The 13,655-nt window shown below is 47.8% G+C and overlaps 1 protein-coding gene across 1 annotated transcript in view; it reads right to left on the bottom strand.

Annotated features, from left to right (window-relative positions):
* Nucleotides 1–6,556, bottom strand: part of SCNN1B (sodium channel epithelial 1 subunit beta) — a 56,943-nt gene extending 50,387 nt beyond the window's left edge. The window contains exon 1 of the mRNA XM_045871834.2: nucleotides 6,446–6,556. The gene's annotated coding sequence lies outside the window, so the exon portion shown is untranslated. The remainder of the gene's footprint in view (nucleotides 1–6,445) is intronic.
* Between the last annotated feature and the right edge of the window lie 7,099 nt (nucleotides 6,557–13,655).

The following is a 13,655-nucleotide window of genomic DNA, read 5'->3' as shown; positions in this document are numbered from 1 at the left end:
GGCTCAGAGAAGTACACACACTTGACCAAGTAGTCACATCTCAGAAGTGGTGGCACCAAGGACTGGAACGCAAGCAATCTGATGTCAAAGTCCCGACTTTTTTTTGAGTCATCTATAACTTTTTCTATTGTGGCAAACTATGCAACATAAAACTTGCCATTTTAATCATTTTCTCTTAAGTTTTTGAGTCATCTCTACACCCAACGTGGGGCTTGACCTCAAGACCCCAAGATCAAGAATCACGCACTCTTCTGAGTAGGTTGACACTGTCAGGCTTTTGTCACCACCGTCCATCTCCAGAGCTTTTGCCCCATCCCAGATGGAATGACACTATGTCCCCATTGAACCCTAGCACCCACTCCTCCAGCTAGTAACCTCTATTGTAGTCTGTCTCCATGAATTTGCCTATTCTAAGAATCTCCTGTAAGTGCAATCATACAATACTTGCTCTTTCGTCATCAAGGGCCCTACTTTTAAAAACAGTAATTCATTTTTATTTGGAAACATATATAACTTGGGGAGCGATCAAAAAGGGAGTTCACCCTATCTCTAATGTTATGCTTGTTTTAAATAAGGAGGAAGACGTGTGTGGCTGGAGTTTATCACTCTAAGCCCGTATAGGGGGAAGACTTCTAAAGAGTATCAAATGTATCCAATGAAAAGATATGTCTTGCTTCCCTCCCCAAAGTCAACCACTATCACAGGCTTCCCGAGTGTCCCCCAGGGTTTAATGTGCATATGCAAATATCTACATATATATGCTTATGTCGTCCTTTTGTAAAGGGGCTCTATGCATACAGATGGTAGAATACTATATACTGTTCCATACCCTGCATTTTTCTTTTAACAATATATCTGGGAGACGGTTCCACATCCATTCATAAAGAGCTACTGCTTTCTTCTGAATGGCTACATCATATTCTCTTGTGTGGCTGTTCCCACAGGTACCGTACTTTGCTCCTTTCTGATGGGTGTTTACTTTGCAATTGTTTGCTCTTATGCACAACGCTCACTATCTTTGTTCTAACATGCTGTGCCCAATGCAGATATCCACCTGGTAAATTCCTGCAGATGAAATTGCAGAGCCCTGGGGTATGGGCCTCTTAAATATTGACAGTTTTCCTAACCCCCTCGCACCCCCCCAATGGGTGCCCCAATTTGTGCCCCCACCGGCAGAGTAGGAACGTGCTGGTTACCCCCACCCCCATTTCCAACACGGAGTGTTACCCAGGGATCTGGCAGGTAGAAAACAGAATCAGGGTGGTTTGGCTGTGCAATTTTTTTGAAGAGTGGTTGAGCATCTTTTCGTCTGTTTGAATTTATGCTTCTTTTTATGTACTTCTTTTTATGTGAACAGCCAAATCATATCCTTTACTCTTTTCTTTTTTGGACGGGGTGCTTGGTGTTTGATTTGCAAGAGCTCTTTGTCCATGAAATTAACTCTTTGCCACAGAAGTGACAGATATTTTTTTACTAGTTTGAGATGCAGGCTTATGGGGGCTTTTGGTTTGGGTCATACAGGAAATACTAATTTTTAAGTAGGCAGACGTAGCAACTTGGATCTTTAAGGCAAGGCCATGCTTTCACCCACTATGCTATACTGCCTCATACTCTTTTTTCCTTTAAGATTATATTTATTTGAGAGCGAGGGAGAGGGAGCACGAGTGGGGGGAGAGGCAAAGGGAAAGGGAGAAGCAGGCCCCCCACTGAGCAGGGAGCCCGATGCAGGGCTCAATCCCATGATCCTGAGATCATGACCTGAGCCGAAGGCAGACGCTTAACCGACTGAGCCACCCAGGCATCCCAGTACTGCCTCCCACTCTTGATCAGCGCTTCATGGAGGACACATGGAGGGGGCCTACTTCTCTACTGGAGGTCCTCTGCAGTATGTTACTGTCCCCAGCCTGGACTCACCTTGTCACTTGACCTGGGACCTCCTTAATGGTTCTTTCTGCAGAGTCTTGGGATCATTCCCCACTGCTCAGAACTCTTGCCTGGACGTATTTTCTCATGGGGGCTCAGGTGGAAGGGACAGCCCACCAAGGTCCCCAGGCACAAAAGGGTCTCTAATAACAGGTTTTTTATGGGGAGGGGTTAGGTCCTCAGCTGCCTGGGGCATCCCTCACTTTCAGCTCCTCTGAAAGTCAAATCTTGCCCCAGACCCTCAAGGTGGGCAGACTAGAGGCTGCAAGACTAGAAAGGAGAGCAAGTTCCAAAGAATAAAAACGCCAGAACTCCATTAGGCCTCTCAGGAACTGTCCAGCATGGAGGGGGACGTATTTCTGTCGTAGGACACATCCTCCAGCTTTGGTGTTCCCTGTGGAGAAAATTCTCACCGTCTAGTGGGAGTTGGATGCAGCTGGTTAAAGGGGGTCTCATTTGAAGTTTTTCTCTAGGCCAGCGATCCTGAAAATTTTCAGCACACACAGAACCACCTGCAGGGCCTGTAAAAACACAGGGCCCCAGCACCAGTCTCTGATTCAGTAGGTCTAGTGTGTGTCTGAGAATCTGCACCTCTAACCAGCTCCAGCTGATGCTGATGCCAAAGTTTCTGGTCCACGGACCACACTTTGAGACCCGCTGGCCCAAGTCATTCATTCACTCCCTGGGCTCCCCCATCTGGTATGAGGGAGGCTGCGAGGCCTGGAGAAACACAGGCTTTGTTCAAACAAAAATAACAGAGAAACTGCTCTCTGCCAGGTCGCGTGCTGAGGTCTGTGCATTAATTTTCTCATCTGATCCTCACAAAAAACCTGTGCAGTAGGTTTTGGTAGGACTATCTCCACTTTACAAGGAGAAACCAGGCTCAGAGAGGGTGCACAGGCTTTAGAACCAGACAGATCTGGGGTCTGACCCCATCTCTGCCATTGACCCACTGTGCAAGCTCTTGGGCAAGTGCTCACCCTCCCTGAACCTCTGACTCATCGCTAAATGGGGATCACAGACCTGATTCCCAGGGGCATTGTGAGCTTTCCCCCGCCCCCCCAGGGGCAGCGATTATAAGAGCACCTGCACATAGTAGGTATGCAAAAAATGTTCATCCCCTTTCCTGCCATAAGCCCCATCGTGATCTCAAGGTCCTTTTCTGTCTCCTCTGTACGGCAATGCCTTTTCCATGCTACGGCTCCAGAGAAACTCCTATCTATCCTTCAAAACCCACCTTAGAATCCCCTCCTCTTTGTATCTTTCCTTCAAAAGCTGTCCTCTTCCTACTTTGGAAAGAAAAAATATCTAGGATGGCAGCATCTTATTTGAAAAAGGGTCTCAAAGTATTCCTTTCCTTTCTTTCTCCCTCCCTCACTTGTATTTCCACGGCATTTATTTATATCAAGTACACTGTGGAGTACAAATTACGCTATCATGGGGACCAGGCAGCTAACATCACCATTATCATCATCAACACTTAGTGTGGACCACACACCACACAGTTTTAAGAGGTTTAGGTTGTTGACTCATTTAATGCCTAAAATAACTTTCTAAGGCAAGTGCTACTTAGTATCCCTGTTTTCCTTTGGAGGAAATGCCGTCACAAAAATGCTAAATAATTTGCCAGAGACCACACCACTAATCTGTGGCAGAGCTGATATAGAAGCTGGCTGGGAGTCTAGGTTACCAAGTTTTGGGGTATGCTGTTCTTTACGAATGAGGAGTGGGCCAGGTGGGGACTGTGGGGAAGGTGCCCGTCCCATCGAAGGGGGCAGCCGAATGTTGGGCCCAGAGTTGTCCACTTTTCTGATTTCTCAAGAGGATCCAGAGATACAGAGTTTTATGTGACATTTCCCACTTTTTAAAATTTGAGAGTAATCTAAAATGTAAAAAGGAGGATGGGCCTCACAAAAGCTGCCCACGGGCCTCCTTTGCAAATTCTGCTGTCTCTCATATCTCAAGGGGACCTTGGCTCACTTCATGGCTGCACCCTGGTTCAGGGCCAGGAGCACAGCTCACCTGTTGCAGATGCCCTGATGTTTCTGGATGCCTCTGAGCTGAGCTTGACGCTCAACAACCAGGAATCTCATCCTCCAGCCCACTCAGCACTCAGGATTCTCCAGCCTGGACTTGGGGTGTGCACAAGAAATGACGGACCCAATGGTGATTCAGAGCGTCACCTCTGCCCAGGGACCATCTCTGGGTCTCCCCTGTCTGGGACGAGACTTCCTGCTTACCGAGGGCTGACGATGCTCTGAGTGAGTGTTTTGTTTCATCATCCCATTGATGCACTCCACCGTTTTGGAAGGCTGCCACTGTCCTCATCCCCGTGATGCGGATGAGGAAGCTGTGGCTCACACAGGGGAAGGGAACTGCCCCAGCTAGGAAGCAGTGGAGCTGGGACGGTAAGGCCAGCGCCACCTGATTCCAGCTTCTCCCCAGCTGGCTGTTTTCAGGCATTCCACCAAAGTGCACATGCACACTCTCATCCCCCAGACTGGACCTGGAAAGTGTGTGGGACACAGATAAGACCTAGGACACTCCCATCTGCCAGCCACCTTTCCTAATTACCCTGGCTCCTATTGGAAGGTGAGGGTGGCACTGGGGGCATCCAGAGAGGATCCCTGGACGCTGTCCCTTTCGGAAACTCTGCCCACCGGAGCCTGGACAGGCAGAGCTTGTGGCGTGGCTCAGACCCAGGCCTTTGGGCTCAGCAGAGACGGCAGCTAGAGGGGGTGTCATGTTTGTCCTTGCTCACAGACAGAAGTGTGCATATGTGCACCTGTGCGTGCTTGTGTGTGTGTTGCACACACGTGCGAACATGGGCGTGTGTGCATGTGTAGACCTGTGTGAAAACATGTATACATGTGCATGCACGTACACGATGTGTACGCATGTGCGTGTGTGTGTACCTTGTGCACGTGTGCATTCGTGCACGTGTGCAATGGAGAAGAGAGGGTGTTGTCCCACAAATTCAGATCCCATGAAGTTAGTTTAGGACAAAGCATAAAAATCTTACTTAACCTAGAGATGTCAATTTACGGAAAAAGCTGAAATAAAAAAACAGCCCCTGGGGGGCACATGGGTAGTAGAGTCTGTTAAGCATCAGGCTCTTGCTTTCGGCTGGGGGTGGGATCAGGCCCCCATTTCTGAGGTGCAGCTTAGCACTGAGTCTGCTACAGTTTCTCCCTCTACCTCTCCCCCCATCCCCCACTCTCTTTCTCTCTAAAATAAATAAATCTTTTTTTAAAAGCCCCCAAATTTTTATGACCAAGTTAGATTTATATGCACAATATGGATAACTCGCAAAGAAATGATGGGGGGGGGCAAGTTGCAGAATATGGATAGATTATATCCTTTCTGTTAAATATCTGCCCACAACATCACTATGCATTTTATATACTTTCTGTGGGTACGCATATATGTGACTGCATAGGTGTAGGAAAGGTCTAGAAGGAACACCCCAAGTTATGAAGGTGGTTACCTTCATGGAGCAGGGAGGGCAGGGGTTGGAAGGTTATAGCCAAAGGGGGGGTGGATGGATCCCTGTGTTCCTCCTGGAATCACACCATTCAGTGGGTAGGTAGGTCGAGTCACCAGTGAACACCAGGTGGGGGCCACAGGGATGCTTAGGCCTCAGGGGAGCATTTCCACAAGTCCCCAGTGGACTCTGGAAGGGCTCTGCCGCCAGGGACAACCGCAGGGACAAAGACTGTCCTGACCTGGCTCCCTGGTGCCTCTCATGGGTGGGAGAAGCTCTGCTGCTTCCTTCCTAAACTTGTCCATGCCTCAGTTTCTCCCTCCACGCTGCCATGGGAAGGGCCTGCTCCGTGCCACCACACCCACCCACTGTTCCCAACTGTCCTCTGCCCGGCGACCACGGAAAAGTTAGGACTACAGGAATTCCCAGGCCACAGCCCCTCTGGGGTGGCAGCAGGGCGCTGGGATCTGGCCTCCTCCCCAGCAGGGGGCCACGCAGAGACCCGGCGGGATCCCGGGGTCCCCCGGGGGGGCTTCCAGGAGAGACCAGGACGCAGGCTCTGGGGTCAGACTCCTGGGCTCGGTAATTGTCACCCGGACGCAGGCAAGCTTCGCCGCCCTCTGCCCCTCAGTTTCCCCGTCTATGAAATGGGAGCACCACAGAGGCCCACCTCCCCGGGATGCTGTGTGGCTGAAGTCCGGCCATTTTGCTTGGCGACACCCGGCGGGGAGTTGGCGCTCACGGGTTTCGCCGGTGTCACCCTCCCAGACGACAGCTCACCCCGCCCCTCCGCGCCCAGGACCGCCGCGACGCTCCCGGGACTCGCCGGGTTCCCGCCCCCACCCCCTGCCTCCCGCTCCCAGGGCTTTTGTCACCGCGCCGTCCTCCCCCTGCGCCCCGAGGCCGGGTCCCCCCGGCGCCGCCGCCGCCAGCGCCCAGGTGCCCCCGCGAGGGAAACTGAGGCGGGGCGGACGGAGCGCGCGGAGGAAGGCGCCGCGGCAGGGCGGCCCCTGCGCTCGTCCGGGGTCGCTGTCATACCTGTTTCCCGTGGCGGCTCCAGACGGCGGCGGTGGCGGTGGCGGTGGCGGCGGCGGCGGCGGCCGGGAGGCTGTGGCGCCGGCGCTGGGAGCGCGCGCGGCCACGGGGACAGGGAGGGAGCCGGCCGAGGGGGCGGGAAGCCCGGGAGCGCCCGCGGGCGGAGCTTGGCGGCGCCGACCGCGGGCCACCGCGCCGTCCAGGGCCCAGGCCGCCCGGCTCCCGTCCCGCGCACCCACTCGTACCCACAACACCCGGCCCCTCCACCGCCGACGCACGCACCCCGCGCTCTCGCTCCGCACGTCCGGACCCCCACGGCACCCGCACATGCCGCAACAGGTGCAGGTGGACCCCGTCCCCCGCGTGTCCACCAGACAGACCACTGTCCTCCCCGAGTCCTGGTGCACATCACACGGCACACACCTCCCAGTACTCGGTCCTACCCCGCGGTGTACCCAGACGCCACACACGCGTGCAATCCGCACCCCCAGCCCAGCGGCAGATTACCGGCTGGGCAAGGTGCAAGGACAGGCTCCTGCAGGTGATTTCCCCCCAAATGTACCTGAACCTCAGCTGACCTATGAGATGGAATTAGGTCACCTCTTCCTTCCCAGTGACCTTCTCTTTCTCTCTGACTCAGCCACCCCCTCCAAGGTCACTCCTAGATCCCAGTCATTCCCTGAAGGCCCCGCCTCTGCCTTAGAAATTCAAACAGCCTACCAAGCTGGTGGGGGCTCGGGCCTTCCTCCCCTGACTCCCACTGCACCCCTGCTTCAGCCTTTGCTCACTGCCAGGCCCTCCCCTGTCCTCCAGTCCTCACTTCTTTTCCTCATCTCTTCTCTTCATCAGGTCCAGGTTCCAAGGACGATCATTTCAGCCACTTTCTTGCCAATATCCTCCACACATGGTTTTTCATTTCACACACCGATGGCAAACCCCATAAGTCAGCCTTCTCCATCCCACCCAGAGAGAGACTGGATTCCTTTTCTCTTGTTGCTGTAACAAATGACGACAAACGTTTCAGTTTAATACACCCGAATTTATTATCTTACAGTTCCGGAGGTCAGAGATCGAACACCCCTAAAATCAAGAAGTGGGAAAACTGTGTTCTTTCTAAGGGCTCTAGGGGAGAATCTATTTCCTTACCTTTTCTAGCTTGTAAATACTGCTGCATTCCTTGGCCTGCCACCCCTTACTATATCTTAAGAACCAACAATATGAGGCTGAGTCCTTCTCCCATACCGTCTGTCTGGTTCTCTCCTTTCTGTTTTTTTTTTTATTTTTTTTTTTAAGATTTTATTTATTTATTTGAGAGCGAGAGAGGGAGTACAGAGGGAGAAGCAGACTCCTGCTAAGTGGAGAGACTGATGCGGGGCTCGATCCCAGGACCCCAGGATCATGGCCTGAGCAGAAGGCAGAGGCTTAACCGACTGAGCCACCCAGTGCCCCTAGGTCTCTCCTTTCTGTATCCTTCTTCCACTTCTAGAGACCCTTGTGAGTGCATTTGGCCTCCCTCAATAACCCAGGATAATCTCTCCATTTCTAGGCCAGTTGACTGCCAGATTTAATTCTACCTGCAGTCTTAATTCCCCTTTGCTGTGTAATTTAACAGATTTACAGGATCTGGGAATGAGGACATAGGCATCTTTGGGAGGGCTTTGTTCTGTCTACCAGAGAGACTGAGCTTTCTAGAGTCTGAGCCCTGCCGAAGAAAATTAGTCAACCAAGAAGATTTTTGACACTATAAATCTGTGAACCTCTACAAGTAGAAGGAAGTTTATTATTGCCATTATTTGTAGTAGAGAAATAATAAAATGAAATGTGGCATGTTTATTCAATGGAATACTATACAGCACTTAACAAGAACACAGTCTCTCTATGTATATGGATGTCCATAGACTTCAAAATTGTGAGTGAAAAAAAGCAAGAAAACTGGAATGATAGAGAGTAAACACTTTTCTAGTGTTAATTCTGTGCCAGATACGGTTCCAGGCACTTCTATTAAAATTCACAAGAACTTCATGGATATTATTCCTATTTCACAGATGAGGAAACTGGCGAAGACAGGTACAGTAATTGCTGGATGTCACATAAATAGGAAGCATCAGAGTTGGGATTTGAACCCAGATAGTCTTAATCCAGAGCCTGCACACTTAACCTCAGCAGATTAATGTGTACAGTATGAGTTATTTCAAGTAAATTTTAAAAAATACCATAAGGAATTTATAACTGTACATACTTGAAGGAAACCACTGGAATTCATGATAGCAGTTCCTGCAGAGTTCAGAAATGGGATGGGGACCAAAGGAATTCTAACTTGAGCTGGGAAGTTTAATTAATTTTTTAAAAAGACTGAAAGCAAATGGTACACAATGTTAACTTTTAATTATGGCAAATAACGCCTTGGTATTATGATGAAATAATTTTGACCTCATGTTTCTCTTGACTTTGAAAACCACTGCCCTAGTATATTCAGTTGTGACCATATGAAATTGTTAATATTTGACTATCATTGACCTACAAAATGGCAATTTCATATGGTTCAACCCAATCCAGGTCATTTGGGAGGATTTTCCTTTTGGTTCACACCCTGGGTTTTCCCGGCCAGTTTCTGGTGTTGAGTATTATTGGGGTGTGTGTTCTCTAGGACCGTATTCCTGTGGGCAGCTTTGTACAGATGACATGTATTTCTTTGAGTCATGATGTCTGGTGTGGGAGGAGCTGACATTGGGGGTGTGTAGGTTCCTGGTTGATGTTGGGCTAACCAATTTTAAGATACGTATTATAAGCAATTGTGAACAAAGAGAGTTGTGATCTCTCAGAGTTGGCTTGAGTTCGTGAAGATTGAACTTGCTTCTTTCCCCTTTTTGATTGGCGCTCTTGTCTTAAGGATATCAGAGAACGTCCACGTGGGCTTTTGCCAGGTGTTTAGAACTATGGATCATTTGGCCAAATTAAAACACACACACACACACACACACACAACTTTTTTCTAGTTGAAGACCTGTGGGCTGAATTATGGCACAGTTAGATGAATTCATGTCTGGATGGATTCATGACTGGTTTGGAGGTCTCTAAGTACCAACACCCCCTCCCAATTATATTGAATATTTATATACTATTGTGGAAGAACAGTCTTTCTGCTTTCTTTAATCAGGTTAATGCACTTCTAGGAAATGATAGGCTAAGAAAGGGGATCTAAGATCCCCCAAGCCAGCCCTGGTGATCAATGGGGTGTTAGATGCTACACTTTATAACCACTGTTTAAACAATACTTTCCATTAAAAAATAAGGTAATTTTTTTTCTTTTCTTTTCAGAAGGAGTGAGGCACTGATCATCCATTCATTCTATTTCAGGCAACTGCACCTGATTTAGCTCTAGGGTCATCACCCCTTCCTCATCCCTAGTCCATATTTTGAGATATTTTGAGATGTTCATTTCATTCATCACCGCCCCATTTGGGATTGATATAGCCCCAGCCCAGTGATCAGCACATTATATTCCTCTTGGGATGTTGATTGGTTCAAGAGAGGGAACATGACCCAAGTCAGATTAACCATAGCCAATGAAAGTCTATACAGGGACTTTTCCTTTGGAGTACCACTGGATTCTGAGTGGTTCAGATGTGGAGCTGCAGCTGTGAAGAGGCTGAATAAGAATGAATCCCAGCTGGAAGGATGACAGGTCATCTAGGTCCTAGTTTCATCATGTGACCCACATCAAGCATAACCTGAAGCTAGCCCTGCTCTTGGACATTGCAGGTGCCTGGAGCGATACATTTCCTTTTTTTCCTCAAGCCTTCTTGGGTTGGAATTTCTGTTGCTTGCCACCAAAAGACTCCTGATTCTGGTGAAAATGTTATCCAAACTACAAAAGGATACAGGGGGGACAGTTAATACTTTTTTTCTTTTTCTTTTTTTTTTTTTTTTTACAGAATCTTGACAGCCTGGAATGTCCAGGCCCAAAGTAAGAAGATAAGCTAAGACAAGCACAGATGTAAAGTCCTACAGTTAGTCTCAAACAGACAAGTGCAGTGTTTAAATACAAAATGGGAAGTGGCGGCTTGAGAATTTACCACCCTCTGAGACAGACAGCTTTTTAGATATGCAGCGCCACCTTCAGGTCTGGAGGCCCTGAGCGCTGGACCTCTGGCTTGGTGGCCCTAATCTTGGTCCGAGTCCATTGATCAAAGGTGGGTCTCTGGATCTCCACTCTCATTCCCATAGGCCATAGCATGCTTCAGTGCTCCCCTGCCTCTGACCACAACACACAGCTAACACCATCCTGCCCTTTTTGTTATTCCTCTTTCTCTCCCCAGTATTGCCCGAGGCCCTCCCTTCCCCTCACCCCGCCAATTACTGCAACTAACATTATTGAACTGTGGTACTACTTGCCAGGCGTATGTATGCTAAATCTCCTTCATCCTCCCAAACGATCTTATGAGATAGGTTCTATTTTCGTTCCCATCTTACAGATAAAGAAACAGATTTGCAGATGTTGAGGAATTTGTCCAAACTGTGAAGAAGCCAGGCCTCTCTGCAACCAAAGTCCGTGTTCTCATACTTTTGCTAAACCGCAGAGATGTAAACTGGTAGTCCTAGACTGGGGTGTGTGGGGAATGGGGAAGATTCAGTTTTCAAAGATGTTTTTTTAGACCACATGGCATTAAAACCATTTTTGAGCCAATGCTTAAAAGTCAGAAAATGGCACATAAAAATCAACTTCCTGATTCTTGGGAAAATAAGCAGAGGACTGGTGACACAGGGCTTCCATTGCTGCTTGGCCTGGGCCTCCTGGAGCCGCATGGCCGCTGAATGGGCCCTGGTTCCCCGTGACCCCCACTCCCATGGTGCCCAGTGTTGGCTGTGCCTGCCCACTTGTCTCTGCCCTGTGGGCATATGAGTGCAGCTGTCCCTGCTTGGCCTGACCCTCCAATCAGCCTCAAAAGCTTCTGCCACTGCCAAGCTGGCAGTTTTCATTTTGTTCCCAGAAATCTAACCACAGAGCCCAGATTCCATGGGGCACAGCCACGCTGGCGCTCAGGGCTCACCTGGTCACTCGGAGCACATACCTTTCCATTTTTCTCTCTGTACTGGCCCAGAGAAAAAAATTGAATCAGCTCCCGAGAGGCCTTGACCTAGGGAAGAAGATCTGGGAACAAACTTCACAACTTCGCCATTGAGGTTTTCAGTTGCACCGAGGAATCCTGAGAAAGGTCAGGTTGTGGCTTGGAGACTTGAAAACACTCTAACACTCTTACATGCTAGTGAGGGAAGACAGACAATAAATAAGATAAAGTTTTTTTCTACATGGTAATAACTGTTCTGGAGAAAAAAATGCAGACCAAAGGAGAGTGGATGGAGGTAGAATTTTAAATAGGATGGTCAGCCTACAGGAGGTGAGGAAGCTAACCCTGCAGATATCTGGGAAAATGTACCAGGCAGAAGGAACAGCAAGTGCAAAGGCCCTGAGGCAGAGAGCAAGCAAGCCTGGTGTGTTTGAGGAGCAATAAGGAGGCCAGTGTGTCTGGAGTGGAAGTGAAGAAGAAGAGGGGGCCTCAGGAAGTTGGGAGGGGGCACAAAAGATGGAGGAGGGCCAGTGTAGGGACTTCAGTGTTGAGTCATTGAGGTGGAGAGTCTTTGGAGGGCTAGGGGTGATGTAACTTAACTGAAAATTTTTTAATGTATTTTTTTCATTGTGATAAAAAATATATAACATAAAATTTGCCACTTTAAGCATTTTTAAGTGTACAGTTCAGCACTAAATACGTTTATGTTGTTGTTTGACCATTATCGCTACCCACCTCCAGAACTTTTTCATCTTCCAAAACTGAAACTCATTAAACAATAATGTACCCATTAAACAATACCCATTAAACAATAGTGAGCCAGGCCCCTCTCCCTCCAACCCTGGTAACCAATATTCTGTCTCTATGAATTTGACCACTCAAAGTGCCTCATGTAAATGGGATCATACACTATTTGTGCTTTTATGTCTGGCTTATTTCACATAGCATAATGTCTTCAAGGTTCATCCATGCTGTAGCACATGACAGAACTTTCTTCCTTTTTTAAAAAAATATTTTATTTATTTATTTACCCTAAGAGAGAGAGAGTGAGAGCACGGGGGAGAAGCAGAGGGAGAGAGAGAGAAGCAAACTGCCCCTGAGCACAGAACTTGATGTGGGGCTCGATCCCACGACCCTGAGATCATGACCTGAGCCAAAATCAAGAGTCAGCCATTTAGCCGACTGAGCCACCCAGGTGCTCCAGAACTTTCTTCCTTTTTAAGACTGAGTAAGATTCCATTGTATGTATTACATATTTTGCTTATCCATTTATTTGCCAATGGACATTTGGTTGTTTCTACCTTTTAGCTATTGTGAATAATGCTACCATGAATGTGGGTGTACAAATATCTGCTCAAGTGCCCGCTTTCAGTAATTTTGGGTGTATCAGACCAGAAGTTGAAAAGCCTCACTCTATAAGAATTGTTGAGAGTGGATCCTAGGAAGGCAAAAGCTAAAGCAAGGACCAGGTGAGTGACATGGAGGTAGTGAGCAGTAGTTAGATTCTGGGTGTATTTTTCAGGGGTAGCTGACATAATGTGCTGGGTGTGAGAGAATTTAGGACCAAGTCCTCCCAAACAATTGGGTGTTTATGAGTCAGAGTCACTTTTTTTTTGTTATATGCCCTTTTATTTTTTTTAATGATTATTATTTTTTTTATTGAAGTGTAATTGATACACTGTTACATTAGTTTCAGGTATACAATATAGCAATTCAAAAACTGTATACATTATTCTGTGCTCACCACTACCGTCTGTCACCATATAATGCTATTCCAGTACCATTGATTATATTCCCTGTGCTACGCCTTTCCTCCCCAGTCATACTCACTTTTGAAGATACTGAAGCAAGTTGCAGACCAATGCCTGAAATATAACATTATTTACATAGAAACCAAATAAAACAACAGAATTCATTTTAACTAGTACATATATGTTTATGTAAATGCGAAGACAAAGTTCTAAAGAATACATGCCAAATTGTTAATCATGATTACTTCCAGAACAAAAGGGAGGAAACAGAGGTGGGTAGTCTAGGTTAATTTTATCTTTAGCTGTATTACTTTTTAAATTTTTTTTTAAGATTTTATTTTATTTTATTGATTCATTTGACAGAGAGAGACACAGCGAGAGAGGGAACACAAG

The sequence above is a fragment of the Mirounga angustirostris genome, unplaced genomic scaffold, assembly GCF_029215605.1.
Source record: "Mirounga angustirostris isolate CCGP_5_RB_7025 unplaced genomic scaffold, mMirAng1.0.hap1 SCAF_5, whole genome shotgun sequence".
In the NCBI taxonomy this organism is placed as follows: Eukaryota; Metazoa; Chordata; class Mammalia; order Carnivora; family Phocidae; genus Mirounga; species Mirounga angustirostris.
Note: the sequence above shows the minus strand (reverse complement) of the source record. Positions and strands in the feature narration are given on the sequence as shown.